Below are 15,250 nucleotides of genomic sequence, written 5' to 3'. Positions count from 1 at the left end.
TTTGCTACTTTTTATAAGATTTAAATAGTTTATTATGTATGTTAAAATTTCTTAACTTTTCCAGGAGAAAAAGATTCAATATGTACAATCCGCTCTTAACTATGATGTTACCAGATGATTGCATCTGGAGTATGATGCAGATCATAGATGACTTTCTAAAGATGTGTAAAGACCACTACATTTATTTTTTTTTTTAGGTTGAAAATAGTAAATACAAGAAATGCAGCATATAAGGAAAGTAAAGTCCCACTGAAGGACAAGTTTGCCTTTGAAAACACAATACTGTCAGAAAGCAATATTCCTAACAAGTTTAAAATCAAGACACCAACTTCTGCACATTCATGGAGAATGTGCAGAATTATGGAGAATTATGCTAAAATAGCATAATTCTCTGAGACCAAAACCCATATTTTAGAGATAATGGACTTTTGTTGTTAAAAAAAACATTCCTTCATAATTTCTAAAAGTTTAAAAATGTAAATATTAAAAGAAGAGCTATTTTTAATATATATATATTTTTAATAAAACTGTGGTATATGTTCACAGAACATTTGAAACAGACAGGGTTTGCCTGAGTGGTGTGATCAGGAGTGGTCCCTTGTGCCTCAGTTTTACAAAAACAGACCAGGAAAGTAGCGCACCTGCATTTGCAAACTAGAGGCACATTTCTTTCACTTATTATACTGAAAGTAGTCTTTTTCTGTTTTGGGATTACTCTCTGAACATGTATTTCTGTGAATGGCTTTTTTAAGCCATTCAGGAATTAGGAATTTATATGTCAAGAACACACAAAGTTTAACAGTAATTGACAGGTCTATTCACAAATTGACACAAATGCTTAAGGACTGTGGTTTAAATATGCTAATTGACATAGGAATATATTGATAATATTACAGATAAATGGTAACAGTTGCAGCCAGTTGTTGTGCTTCTGTAGCAGCCATCATGCTGGCTGCCCTTGGGTTACCCTTTTCCAAACATGTATGTGACCACTGGGACAGAGAACTGAGTCACCTCTGTCCACAGCTGAAGAAAATACAGGGGCTACAGTAATACAGATAGCAAAGTAATAATTGTCTCTTATGCTCTCTTTCCTTGTTTTGTGGAATAGCATTTGTTTGTTAAATCCCACGAGTGAACAAAGCTGGTAGCTTGATATTAAATTAGTTGGGAACAGTAGTGATCTCTAACCCAAGGCTGTTAGTTAACATATTGCACACACTTCCTGACACTGCTTAGTGTTTCTGCATCTTGCTTTCCACAGACACAATATTCTTCAAATTGACATATAGGACAAAGGACAATGTTGCCTGAAGCACAATATTCACTCAACGCTGTTACCCATGGACCAGGAGATGTTGGAGCCACTCCCCTAATAATTCTTTCCAGGATGGCCAAAGGAGTCCTAGAAAAGAAAATATAAATCTGCACACTCCCAGGAATCCCATATAAGGGAAAGACTTTGAGATTTTACATATTTTACACACATAAAAAAGAAAAATGATGTCAAAGATGAATAGGGCAGTATCAAGATAATCATTAAGTTCAGCACCAGTTAGGGTAACTGTGTCTGTGATGTCTTACTTATACAGTCCTCTCTTTTCATGGATTATTATAAGAAACAACAGACTTACCGCTAAAGGGTCTGTTAAACGTGTACAAACAACTGCTTTTAAATTTAATTATTAATTTTTTAAGAAAAAGTCTTTAAATCGTCTGTTCAATGATCAGTGTGGCTTTGTTGGTCTGTTTTGCTTCTTGCCTCGAGGAACTTACTACACAGGAGCTGTTTCAAGTATAGGTCAGGATAAACAGGGATGAAGATGCTTTATAAACTGATGCTTTGTACGTATTCGTTATCTTTACCAGTAGGTGGAGCTGCTATGTTAGGTGCTGCTTTTTTTTTTTTTTTTTTCAGTTCTTCTCTCCCTCCATTCCCCCACCCTTCACCCCCCTCTTCCTAATAAGCTGTTTTCTGATATATGTTGGGTACCATAGAGTGAGACTGAGAACAGGAAGCGGAGGCAGAATCAGAGAGGATTCTGGAAAGGTCTCTGTGTTTTCTTTTCCACTGAGAATTCAGAAATTATAATTAATTAGTAAAGCTTTGTGGACGGAAATCTGGACAATTTCAGAAGGAGATATATATTATATTTTTTTTTGGATGCTGGGCTTTGCATTGATTTGTCATTCTCTTTCAATCAGGTAAGCTGGCAAAACATTTAATCATACCCATAATAAATGTTATCAATATTATCTCCACATTTCGGAATCAGATTGTACTCTCTGGTTTGCTGTTAAGGCAGAGCCAAAGATGAAATGGGGAATTCAAAGCCATTTTGTACTGACTGATTGTGATGATGGTGTGATTTTTTCATTTTAACCTAGTTAAATCTGATATGTGGCCTCTTACTCTTAATATGATGTTCTGATGCAGTAGTCTTACTTGCAAAATCAGATCTTCGTATAATCAAGGTGTATTATATTAATTCCTGGCATTTTATAGAAATGACCTTGTTACCTAAGAAGAAAAATGTGGTGATATCCAGGCTTAGGAATAGCAGATCTCATAAGATTCTGAGCACCTCAGATTCTGATGATCCAGGAATAAAATCTATGTGGTTTGTTAATGCCATTTTCAATATTTATATGTTATTTGAAGAAATTCCCTTATTGGCTAATTGTTTGAAAAGATGTATAAAGGAAATTTTTCTGTGCCTTTGTTTTTTTTTTTTTTTTTTTTTTTTTTTTTTTTATGGAATACAGGTTGTGTGTCTGTATGTACAGAGAATGGGCTCACAAACTGTTAATTAACCAGAGGTCCACACCAATGATACTGTTCACATTTTGTTTGTAACATCACTGTCTACCTTAATATATGCTTCTTGATAGGGAAATTTGGATAGATCATTACAAGAATTATTATATTTCTTCATGTTATTCTCCATATATCTATTGTCTTATTCATTGTTATCAATAGTAATTATAGCAGCCACTTATTAAAGGTAAAAGAAAAATATCTATTAAAGCTCATTTTGATAGATAGATATATATATATATATATATTTTTTTTTTTCAGTAGTGTTTCCACAGACACACATTCACATCAAAATTATCATGTAATATAAAAAAGTATCATAGTATTAATTTGGAAATAATTTTCAATAGAAAAAATAGAAAGATGCCAAAAAACATACAACAGAATAATGAGATCACTGTTTACAAAACATTGTGTCAGTCTACATAAAAGCAGGATTGGGTCTCTGGTGTTACTCAGAACAGCAAGTGAGGCCTATACCTGAAGCAGTGATATGAAAGAATGAAGTTTATGATTTGTATTTTTATGGTGCCAAATCAATGTTTCTGTGACTTCCTTGTGTAACTTCAACATAAGTAATAATAATAATGATGTTTGCTTTAAAGACATACCATGTTTGTATATTCATAACATATTTTTCAAGAAAACAATTTCAAAAGACTTTTTAATTCTAACAAATTAACATTTAATTTTATTCTCACACATCTCCATTTTGGGAGGAAAGATTGTGTTAAAGACTAGAATGTGAGCTGGTGCAGTAATTTGAAGCTTCATAGCACCTGTTAAAACAGATATGTTATTTATTGCGCCTTGGTATTTATAGAAATTATGCTCATGTTGTTAGCTCATGATTTTTTCCCTTTAAAGAAGCTGAAGTTAAGAGCTCACACTGATTTTCTTAGCTGTACTAATTAAACTCAATCTTTTAAAGTTCTGTTTAGATAGTAATAGATGCTAGCAGAGGTAGAGACTGCCACTTTTTCACTGGAGAATATTAAACAATTCCCCTGTGCCCTTCTAGATTCTGTCAGCATTGTAATTTGGTCATTTCCCTTTATTATCAGGTAATTAGGGTGTTGGGGGTGTCAAGGGAAAGAAGAAAATATCGAAAGTATGCTTTTTTAAGTCAATATGTTGATGACACATTTTGTATTTTCACCTCTTTCTTCATCAGATAGCACTATATGAGTTAACTTGTACCTCTTGAAGATTAGGCATGATGACAAGTCTGTTCACCCTCAGCAAACAATTTTAGATGCAAAAAGGATGGTGAGATGGGAGACAGAACTTTGTGACTGACAGTATCCTTTTGCTGCTCACATTCTCAGCCCCATATATATATATATATATACACCCTATGTATTACATTGCTGGAGTCCCACAGCTTTTAATGGATCAGGTAACAGTAGATGCTGAGAGAGTTCTTTGCAACAGGCTAGCAAGTTGTGACTTTGTTCCCTAAAATGAAAATCCTGGCCCTTTTTAACCCGATATTGTTTGTGACATAAGGTGACATGAAAAAATTGCTTGAACCCTGCTTGAGTTAAATGTAAGGGGAAACAAATACAAGTTTCTGATATTTGGTACTTTTTTTTTTTTTTTTTGGTTAAAATTTGTTGACCTCTGAAAATTACTGAAAACAAGCTTCAGGAAGTTTAATTTCCTCTGTTTTTTTATCAGAAAATTCTAAGAAAAGGATAGAAACTTAACTTTTAAAAGTGTAATCAGCTCATTTGCCACTCATTGTAACTCTCTAGTCTGTATTTTTTAACATGATCATATCAATCAGTAGTATATACTTTTGCCAATTGCAGGGAATATTGTTTTTTTCAGTGTAACGTTGAATTCATAAAAACTTTAAAATACCATAATAAAATTGACGCTCATTCAGACTGCTTACAGAACAGATGTACACACTGAGACCTAGGGCTTCAGTAAGTCCATCACACGAAGTGTCAACCTCCATAAAATCCATCTATATGAAATTGCATCCTCTTAGTGGAAAGATGCTGTTACTCATTACAGCTACCATTCCTGATTAAAAGCTCTGAAGCACATTGCCAATAGCACTCTAATCTCAGTATTGACTGCCCTCCCACAGGATCTAGATATTCAAGCTGATATCTTACACTGAGTTCATCTGCTTTCATCATTTTTTCCTTATGGACAACTGGAATCCCTGCTATGCTATTCTGATAGAATTATTGCTTAATTTTCCTTGTCTTGTAACTAGGTAAAGAGCAGGATAAGAGCAACTCAGACAGGGACTGCATTACTTCAAAACGTAAATATAGAGTAGGAGCACCATATGCTCTTGAATAACCATAAAGTGAGTACCATCACTGCGATCCCAAAAAGAAACAACCAAGTTAAATTCTAGGTCACAAAAGTATCTGGTTTCTCCTTTGATCCTCATCTATTCCAAAATTATTTCTTTCTGTTACCAAACAAACAAACATTTAAAAACAAAACAAAACACAAAAGCACCAGCCAACCCAACCCCAAACTGTCATTTCAAATTGTTACTAAACTTGAAAGTGGTTACCAGTCTTTGCAAGGTCTTCCTTCAAAAAATGACTGTTCACTTATTCTACCAATTAAGACAGATCAAGGAATGTGTTTTATAATAATAATAAGAAGAAGAAGAAGAAGAAGTTAAAATCAAATTAAAGAACTTAAGATTTTATGAGGCTCTTTTGCATGTAAAAACCTTAAAGAAAAAGCTATTTCTACTCAGATTAATATTTGTCTAGTCTTCTAAACAAATTCTTTATTGTTACTGATCTTTCCTTACTTAACAGTTTTACTTAGGCAAATATAAATCATAGCACTACTGTATGTACAGGTCCCCTTTTCAACCTGGAATTGTTTTCCCTGCAACTTCTCTGGACTCCTGACTTGATCTGTCAAATTGGTGGATGTCATAAATCCTGATCAACAGACAAATTTTGAATATGTGTACATTGACTGTGTAGTGCATATGCAGTAAGTCTGGCAGATATATCAAATAAGATATCTGGAGGATATCTTATATCAAATGCATACATGCTGCACTGTTGAACTACCTACTATGCAAAGCTGACATCTATCACATGTGATGTTCCTACTGAATGTGTATAGACCAGTTGAACATAATATGAATAACACATACAGCTGACTCCCTATATAGGCACTGCATCAGGCAGATCCTCATATTTCTTTGCAGGATTTCCTGACTGAAAACGTGAAAGGCACTAGTAAATCTGAAAGGACTTCACAGGTGTCAGTATGGAAAAAGAAGAGTATCAGTACTATTGTCTCTATGATCCCGGTATAACCGCTCAACAAGATCCTTGATGATTTATGTTTGAATTAGACATTGTTTATTAAAAATTTGGTTCTCCTTAAAGGCCAGTATTTGTACAAAAAGGTCTGACCCAAGTTCTGACCAAAAGCAATACAAAAATATTTCAGAAGGAATCCTCCTGAAAGGCTTTCACTAATACCAGTTTGAGTTAACTGCCTCATATTTCCTTTATATCAAATTGTGTTAGTTTGTGTTATAACAGGAAGAATGATAAAATTCTATTACCTTCTATAAAACTTTGGCCGTGATTCTGTAGAGTGTATTACGTAAACCATAGGCCTCTAATTAGTACAATATTGAGCTGATGTACTTAATTTCAACATTACAAGAAAAGATACCTTTTAAAGAAGTGGTATAACTTGTATCTCATGAGCTTTGCTGCTTTGGAGTTCTTATATACATGTAGTGACTAGGTCAAAATTGTATTTCCATAATCCATTCAGAAAACATTCCAAACTTAGAGCTTATTTAAGTTCTATTAGGCAGTTCCATACCAATGGAAATTGAAGAAATCCATGCAGAATTTTTCATTGTCTGTTTTAAACCACAGATATAAAGCACTCTATTTTCATGTTGCCTTTCTGTGCTTTCTCATCCTTGTGTAGCAACGACCACGTTCAGCTGAGAATTCTGTATATGCCTCTCAGTCAGAAGTTCAATTTTTTTCCTTTCAGTTCCCTAGACAACTGCCAAAGTCTAAATACAATCCATTAATCTTGTGCTGTTCAAGTTTTATTCTTTCATATTTTATATTGATTAGTTTCTGGGTCTTAGTAATGCTAGGAAAATAAGTGTTCCAATTGCATGGTTCTTAGTGATTTAGTTAATTTTCCAAGTTTAGATTGATATTTCTTCTGAGGTTCACAAGCAACATTTTGTGTTGCAAATGCACTTTCACAAGTTTCTCTAGAAAAGTTTAATAAAGATTATTACTTTACAAACAGAGCTTTTTTTTTTTTTTTTTTTTTTTTTTTTTTTTTTTTTAAGAAAGCAAAAGTCATTGGGTTTGGGGAACAGGCAACAAATTATTCTGAATCAGGACCGTTAGTTTTGTGGATAACTGTTTCTTGTCAATATATAATTGGGTTAACTTTTTTTTAATCACTTAACACTTCAAATATTCATATAGTTACGAAGGATTTTTCCTCACTGTCTTGCATTTGTCACTAACTAGATTTTACTTAGCAGAAACCATCATTGGCAGATTGTCCTAAAATAATCTTGATAGGAGTGTCTAATTTTGAATAACCCCATTTATCTTCTAAATTACATTTCAGAGGAATCAACACATTTAGCCACAGGAAAATGTGACAACAATATGCAACTATCTTTTCCAGCTCATAATTACATTGAAAGGGAGCTGAAGTACATGAGCATATAGTTTGAAATATTTTATATAATATAATGTTTTATAATATAATATTTTTAATATTATAGCTCACAATTTGAAGGATATTCCAGCCATCCTTAAAAGAAATGTTGATGCCATATAGGCAGAAGAGTTCAGGAAATAGTCCCACAGCTAGGAAAGAATATATGTAGAGTTTTTCCATCAGCAATCACTTCTGATTATGCCTGAGATTTTACCTGTGATTCATTCTTGGAAGTTGAAGCAGGATAATCTGCTCCAAATAAAACAATTTTGGTGAACTTCATATCAACCAAAATAATTCTCTATAGCCACTTCCAGCTACAGTAAAAATGTATAATTTAGATCTGCGTATGCAAGTTTATAGCCTTGTGTTGAAATCCAAAGACGTTAGATTAAAATGCTACAAAATGCAAAAGCAAAATACTAAGAAAGCATTGTAATTTTGTTCAGTGCATTACAAATACCTGCCTTATGCAGAAGGAAAATGTTTACAACTATATGAGATGATATATGAATTGATATTTTATAATGGAATTACCCTGACATGGCCTAGGCCTACTACAAATTCAGGACAAAGGGCTCACAATTCTGCCAGCCTCATTTCTTCAGTTTTTGCTGTGAGTACCAGCAATGCTATCACTGTGACATATAGTATTAGTAGGTACAAAGCTGTATTCCTCATCCACTGAACATACAGCCAATAAAACATATATGAAATATAATAAATAGGGAGATGAAGGCTAGACCATGGAGTTACATGTGAAAAACTGTTCTCTATGACTGCCCTTTGCTCTAATTCAAAATAAGGATTTATTGAAATTACCTGCACTTCTAGTGTTATTAAAATTGTTCATGTTTAATATGAATGCCTCCACTTTTTACATACTAGCAAATATTTTAACAACAGACTAGAAGTTAAATTCCTTCTTTTGACAATTAGTTTCATATACTTAGCATTAGTGATTACTCTCGTTTGGAAACTACAGTATCTCCTTCATGTTATTTTAAAGCCTGCAAGCAACAGCACTTAACCTTTTTAGTCGTTGTTGTTTGCCCTTTTATCTGACCATGAGATTAGATTTCAGCACAATGCTACTTCAGAGGCAGAATCTAGATGCACCCAATAGGCAAGGGGATGGGGAATTCCCCTATGTACCTCCAGGGAAAGCTGCATTCAGTAGAAAATTTGCATTGGTGGATAAGTATCATTGGTGGCAGTCTCAGAGTCAAGATCCCCTGAGGGCAGTAGTGGAGACACAGCTTTCAGATGTCTTCAGTGGAGCCTCTTCAGTAGTGACTCACCACAGCAAGATATGCTGAATCAGTGCCTTACTCAAAATGACCAGGGCACTAAAAGAGTTTGCTGTGAGCAATCTTCTGAATGACTTTATGTTATATTGTTAAACAAACAGAAGCTACAATTGTGGTACCACTTACATCTTTTGGGAAATGTCATTCTAGATTAATAGTAACTAGTACTAGGCAAATTCTAGATTAGTATTTTGAACATATTTTCTGTAGGAGTTTTTGGAGATCTGTCTTTGCAAGAGAAGCAGTGGTCTAGTAGAAAGCTTTCACTTTCTGTTTTCCCAGGTTCTGCGTTCTGTTTGAGCAGATCTGTGTCTACACAAATTTTCTTTATCTATAGACATTACAATGGCTGCTCATTCTCACTGTATTTGGAGAAAAGTAATATAAGGTCTGCTTCGGCAGATGCAAAGACCTAAAGGAGAAGATTGTCTTATTTCTTTTCTTCTCTAGGAATAAGAAACAAAATAATTACAACAGAAAAAAAGTAAGGAAAGAGCCAAAAATAAAATTAGTTCAAATGAGAATAAATGTCTCAAAGACATCTCATCTCAATCTCAATGGCTGAAGACCAAAGTTTGCAAGATGTAAGTAGACCATTTAAATTTAATGAACTATATACTCAGATTATTAAAGCTTTAAAGCCTGAGAAAGCCACAGCTAACCTGTGATCAGCAGTTGTAATAACGCAATCTGAAGACTGAAGAATCTGGAGATGAAACTGTCCCTTGTATTTCTTGAGGTTTGAAGAAAAATTTTGTTGCACACACACACACACAAAACGCTTACACAAACATGCTCTAAGATAAACAGTTTGCAGGACTATCCACGTTTTCCTCCAAATTTAGATTGAATTAACTTTTTATTCCTGGTTAAAGACAGTAAATCCAGTGGGGAGTAATTATAATCTTCGCAGTTTCCTGAGCAACAGATAAGAACTGTGCCTGTAAGTTTGGGCACAGTTATCATGTGTCTACCAAAGAAAGTACTAATCATATAGTAATCTCAACAAAACATTTTTTTTTTCCCTTTCAGTTTAAACATGTAAAAGAATAAATGGAATTTAAAAAAATGACACCACTTAAAGGATATTTTGAAGTGTATTTTAGGTCTGTGTTAAGTTTTGTACATTAGCCCATGTTCAATGTTGCTTTTCCCTAGTATCCTTGTTCTTAGGTTGAAAGAAATTTGTATATATATAATGTAACATAGAAACTTATTTTCATCTATTACAACTCATTTTGAGAAGCTCTGGACACAAGGATAAAGAATAATAGAGCCTTGAAGAAACTTCAGTCTTGAAGAAGCTTCAGCTCCTGAGGAGGAACTTTTTTAAAAATACATATTTTCAGCTAGAAATGCAGCTTTTATGTTTTCATGATAGCAAAAGATCCAGTTGCTAAATTCTGACCTGGCATATCTTAGAAAAATAAAGGTAAGACTATCCTTTCTTCTCAGCCAGACATTGTGTTTCTCTTCATATGATGCCCATTTAATATGGTGCTATGTATCTTCTGTAAAATATCAGCTGGAAAATGAACTGAACATCTTTAATAACATCCACCTGTAGAAATTTGTGTGTTATGTTTACTGTGGTTATTTCCATTAGAACTCAAGGATTTTTAACATTGGAAAGTATTTGCAAAAAAGTAAGTATTGTATTCTGGTTAGGCTGATGGGTTGAGACACCTCCTCTTCCTCTTAAATTGAATAAGGTTATTTGTCCTTCTTCAGATTTCTTCTCAAATACTTTAGGCACATGTGATCTCTTTTCACAGCTTCTCAGACACAACTTATAGTGTTAAAGAAAATTTAAGTCAGGCCTACATTTAAAAAAATCATGGAGGTTTTGGCCCATTTTTATAAATAAATAGGTCAAAACATTAATTCTGGGGGTTCTACAACTTGCAGGTACATATCTGTGGAATCCATGTTAATTTCTCTACAAAACCTACTTATTTTTGCTTACTCCAGCTTACCAGATACAGCATACATTGGCATGGATGTAAGAACCGTAAGATACTATTTGCAGTCCTAGGTAGGAGGAGACAAGGTAGATGAACAAAGGAATTCAAAAGTGACTGTTGCAGTGAGGCAGAAGTTGGAAAGAAAAGAGATGAGTGTGTGACACCAGTGAGCACAAAGAAAATAAGAATAACCATAATGATGTCTCCTGCTGAGAGAGCAGTGGCCAAAGATATCCCAAAGAGCAGCTTCGGAATTTTTCAGATAGATCTGAAGTTGCTTTCCAGTCTCTGATCAAATCAGTTTTGAGTGTTTGCCTATCTGCCAAATCTTTTGTTGGTCAGACTGAACCTCATAAATTGTATTCTGCCCAGAATTCCAAACTTTTTTTTTTTGAAGTTGGGATTCTTTAAATGTAGTTACCATGCTTTCACATCTTGTGTAAGACCGCATTATTAGTTAGTATCTCCTTTATTTACTGTTCTTTAGTAAGGTTTCAGTCAATGTGACCAACTAATCCACATTCAGCCAATTACCACTGCCCTGTTTTAAATAATTTTTAAAGTAAGATTTTATTATACTGTCGTGGTTTAACCCGGCCGGCAGCTAAACACCACGCAGCCGTTCGCTCACCCTCCCCCCTCCCTCTCTGGGACGGGGGAGAGAAATGGAAAGTGAAGCCCGTGAGTTGAGATAAAGACAGTTTAATAAGACAGGAAAATAATAATAACAAAATAATAATAAAATAATAACAATAATAATACAATGGTGATAATAGGAAAGTAATAATAGTATGTACAAACAAGTGATGCACAATGCAATTGCTCACCACTCGCTGACCGATGCCCAGCCTAACCCCGAGCAGTCCGGCCCCCTCCCCCCGGCTAGCCACCCCTATATATTGTTTAGCATGACGTCAGATGGTATGGAATACCCCTTTGGCTAGTTTGGGTCACCTGTCCTGGGTCTGTCCCCTCCCAGCTCTTACTGCACCCCCAGCCTGCCCATTGGCAGGACAGAGCAAAAGGCTGAGATGTCCTTGGCTTAGTATAAGCACTGCTCTGCAACAATTAAAGCATCGGGGTGTTATCAGCACTCTTCTCATCCTAAGCCAAAACACAGCATTCCACCAGCTACTAGGAAGAAAATTAATTCTGTGCTAACTGAAACCAGGACATATACAAATATTATTTCTGCTAGATTTCTTTATTAGTTGATTTTGTATTCTCATAAAAAAGTATTTTTTGTATTCCATTATTTATTACCACTATTAATTTTATTAATAAGTATCTGATGGTGACTTCATTATTTTTATTTCGTATAGTTGTGAAATACTAATGCCTACAGGCTACTGAGGCTGACCATACAAATCCATACAAAAATTATAGTCATTGCTATAGGTAAATTATAGTCTAAGGAAAATGACACAATAGATGGGTGATAAACGTTGGAAAGAATGGAAGAAGGAAAAACAAATCCTACATGTAGTCAGGAACTACAAACACAAATTATCGTAGTTTAAATCAGTAGATTACCATTTAAAGAAGAGGCAGGTTGAGAACAGGTGCTAAATTCTGGAGGCTGTTTTCAGCTTTCAGGAAGTCACTCTTTACCTTGAAAATACCTGCTTCTGTGGAACCAACATTCACAGACTCCTGGGTCTTAGGATCCACAGGTAGCTTTGTGTGGATGTCTTTTTACATACCTCAATTAACTCCAAATTGTATTGCATTCATGCATTGCTCTTTGAATTACAGCAGTAACATTTTGGGTGTTTTTTTTGTTTGTTTGTTTGTTTTGTTTTGTTTGTTTGTTTGTTTGTGTGTGTGTGTGTGTGTGTGGTGGTGGTGTGCTTTGTTTTTGTTTTTGCTTTGTTTTTTGATATATATATAGAGAGAGGTATATCTTACTCAAATATTTTTAAAGCAGTACTTCAAAATAGTAAAAAATCATTCAAAGATGCCAGGAAAAAACAAGGTAAATGTTAATTACAGAAAGCTGATAATCTATAACTGTAAAAAAAAATACTTTGAAGCTTTTCATCAGATAAGGGGATAGGTTTTTCTCTGTGAAATTATCCTCCGTGTATAGATGTCATGAGAAAACATTATCTTTGCACCAAACTAACATTTACCTATCCCTTTGTCTTTTGTTTTTATGCTAAATTGAATGCAATTATTACCCAATTTGGAATTGGATCAGAACATAACTGAAAGATAACTTATCTTCACTTCCTGAAAAATAATGCCTGAATTTAGCAAAACAACTTTCCAAATAGTAAGAGAGGAAGTTATTATGACTCATTCCTTTAGACCCTGTTTGCATATGTCCCTCTGTACTCCATTACTTGTTAGGACAGCAGTATTGAGGTAATTTTCTGACGACATCAGCACACTTCTAAACTTTTAAAGTAGCGGAAAATAATCTCTATCTGATGCTGAAGTGATGCCACTAACCCTGTTGTTTCTGTCTCTCCTACAGTGGGAGCCCTATCTTTTTTATTAGGCCAGTCTTAACTGGCCTAATGCGAGACATCTACTCTCATGAATGTTTGTAATTTAGAGCAAATTTTTTTTAACCCATGTTTTAGCATCTGAGAGGCTACTGTTCTGCCTGACACATAGGAAGATATTCTTCCTAAATTACAGCCTCTCAAATTAAAGATTAGAATAAGAAAATTATCGTATATGGCCATTTTAGATTCCATTCACTAATCTTGCACTTATGCCAATACACGTTTGTGTGCCAGTGTTTCAATTTTAATGGAATGAAAGTCTCATAGTCAGCTTTTCCAAGGTTAAAAAAAAAAAAAAAGCAGGAAAATAATTCTAATGCAAGTGTTCTAAATGAAAAGAGCAGCCCATAAGACATTGCAAGATTTTCTATTTTTACACTTTAAAAATTTTGAAGAGCATATGTGAATTGTTTCATGCAAAATGCAAATAACCTGTTAGATAACCTAGTGATTTTAATAAATAATCATACTATCCACCTAATTCTTACAGTGACACTTTCAATTTTACCACTTGCCTGATTTAAGATACCATAAATATATGGCCTTCAGGCCACTTTCTTTGCCTTTTTCAGAGAGACACAAAAATTAATTTGACATTGTTAGCACAGATATTTCACTTATTTTCTGAGTCATTTTCTGTGTAAATTATGAGAAGATAATTATATTCAAAAATAAAATTTAACAAGTTATCCATAGGCATAATATAATTAACTGAAAAATGCATAAAATTATGAATGTATGTGGATAACTTGTCTTGCTCAGTCTTTGTAGTTAAAGGAAGGCACTGAAGGAAAACTAGAAAGGAATTTGTAGAATGAAATGTTCAGACACAACTAAATGGATTTATTTGACATAAGGGTGTTTTTAATAATAACCTGGAGCTCATTTTTTCTTACCAAATCTATTGAATCATAGGCCTGTACACATACAGGATCTAGGCACAACTTGTATTTCAAATACTTGAAATTCATTTTGCTGAGCAGTGCCAGGTAATGAGGGGCCCTGAGAGAGCTGAGGTTTCAGTAGAGCGTTGTATTAACTTTCTAAACTACTGAGATCTTACACGTATTTTTGAGACTGTTCCTTAAAGATACCTTTTTAATGAAAGCTATTCTGAAATGATTAGCTAGGCAGAAATCTTTCCTTGTCTGAATTCTGCCCAGTATCATTCCTGTCCTGGCAGTTTAGTCACAGGATATAAGCAATTACAGAATCACTGAAGGAAGAAGAGAGAATCTGTCAACGGTTTATAGCTCAAAGACTGCTAAGAGCTTGCTCAGGGCTCCATGCAGGGAATAGAATTACTTTTGTTTAATTGTTTTGTTAAACTGTATCATGTACAGAGACAGTAATAAAATACATGTTTGTGTGTTCTTCTACTAAGCAATGTTATCTAAATCAGGTATTTGGCATAAATATTGGTCATAGTTAGTAGAGGAAGAAACTTCTTGTGTAATAGAAGCAGCCAGGAGAGATGTCAGTAGTACAGATGTCTACACTAGTCGGTGATAGAGGCAAGATTTAAATAATGTTTCCACCTTTTCAAGAAAACTATTTAAAGCATGTTTCATAATAGTCTGACAAATATGGTGAAACCCCAAGTATGCTAATATTACTTTCCCCAGTTATTTCTTGACCACTTTGTGGACATCTGGCAGTACAGATAAATGCATTTCTAGTGAAGTCACTCAAAAAGGAAATCATTATTTCCTAAGATCATTACTATAGCACTTCATGGGAGATTGTGCATCTGTTTGCAATTTGTACAAACTCCTCCAGACAGGCAAGGAACTTTAGGCAAAAGATTACTGAATGAATGCAAATGAATACAATATTACATCTCAAATCCAGACTTGGCAACTCCAGCACATAGGTGGTGTGGATTCATGAGGTAATGTAGGGAAGGTTGAATGGCTTTGTACAGAA

The 15,250-nt window shown here is 34.3% G+C and overlaps 1 protein-coding gene across 5 annotated transcripts in view; it reads left to right on the top strand.

The window, feature by feature from the left end:
* The first annotated feature begins 1,952 nt into the window (after window positions 1-1,952).
* LOC101802370 (sodium channel protein type 2 subunit alpha) overlaps window positions 1,953-15,250 on the top strand; it is a 72,144-nt gene continuing 58,846 nt past the window's right edge. For 2 of the 5 annotated variants that reach the window (XM_013098970.5, XM_027461426.3), the window contains exons 1-3: window positions 1,953-2,205; window positions 9,298-9,431; window positions 10,094-10,279. The gene's annotated coding sequence lies outside the window, so the exon portion shown is untranslated. The remainder of the gene's footprint in view (window positions 2,206-9,297; window positions 9,432-10,093; window positions 10,280-15,250) is intronic. The other 3 variants (XM_072040872.1, XM_027461428.3, XM_027461429.3) reach the window with 3 other exon arrangements.

This window comes from Anas platyrhynchos, chromosome 7 (assembly GCF_047663525.1).
Source record: "Anas platyrhynchos isolate ZD024472 breed Pekin duck chromosome 7, IASCAAS_PekinDuck_T2T, whole genome shotgun sequence".
In the NCBI taxonomy this organism is placed as follows: domain Eukaryota; kingdom Metazoa; phylum Chordata; class Aves; order Anseriformes; family Anatidae; genus Anas; species Anas platyrhynchos.
Note: the sequence above shows the minus strand (reverse complement) of the source record. Positions and strands in the feature narration are given on the sequence as shown.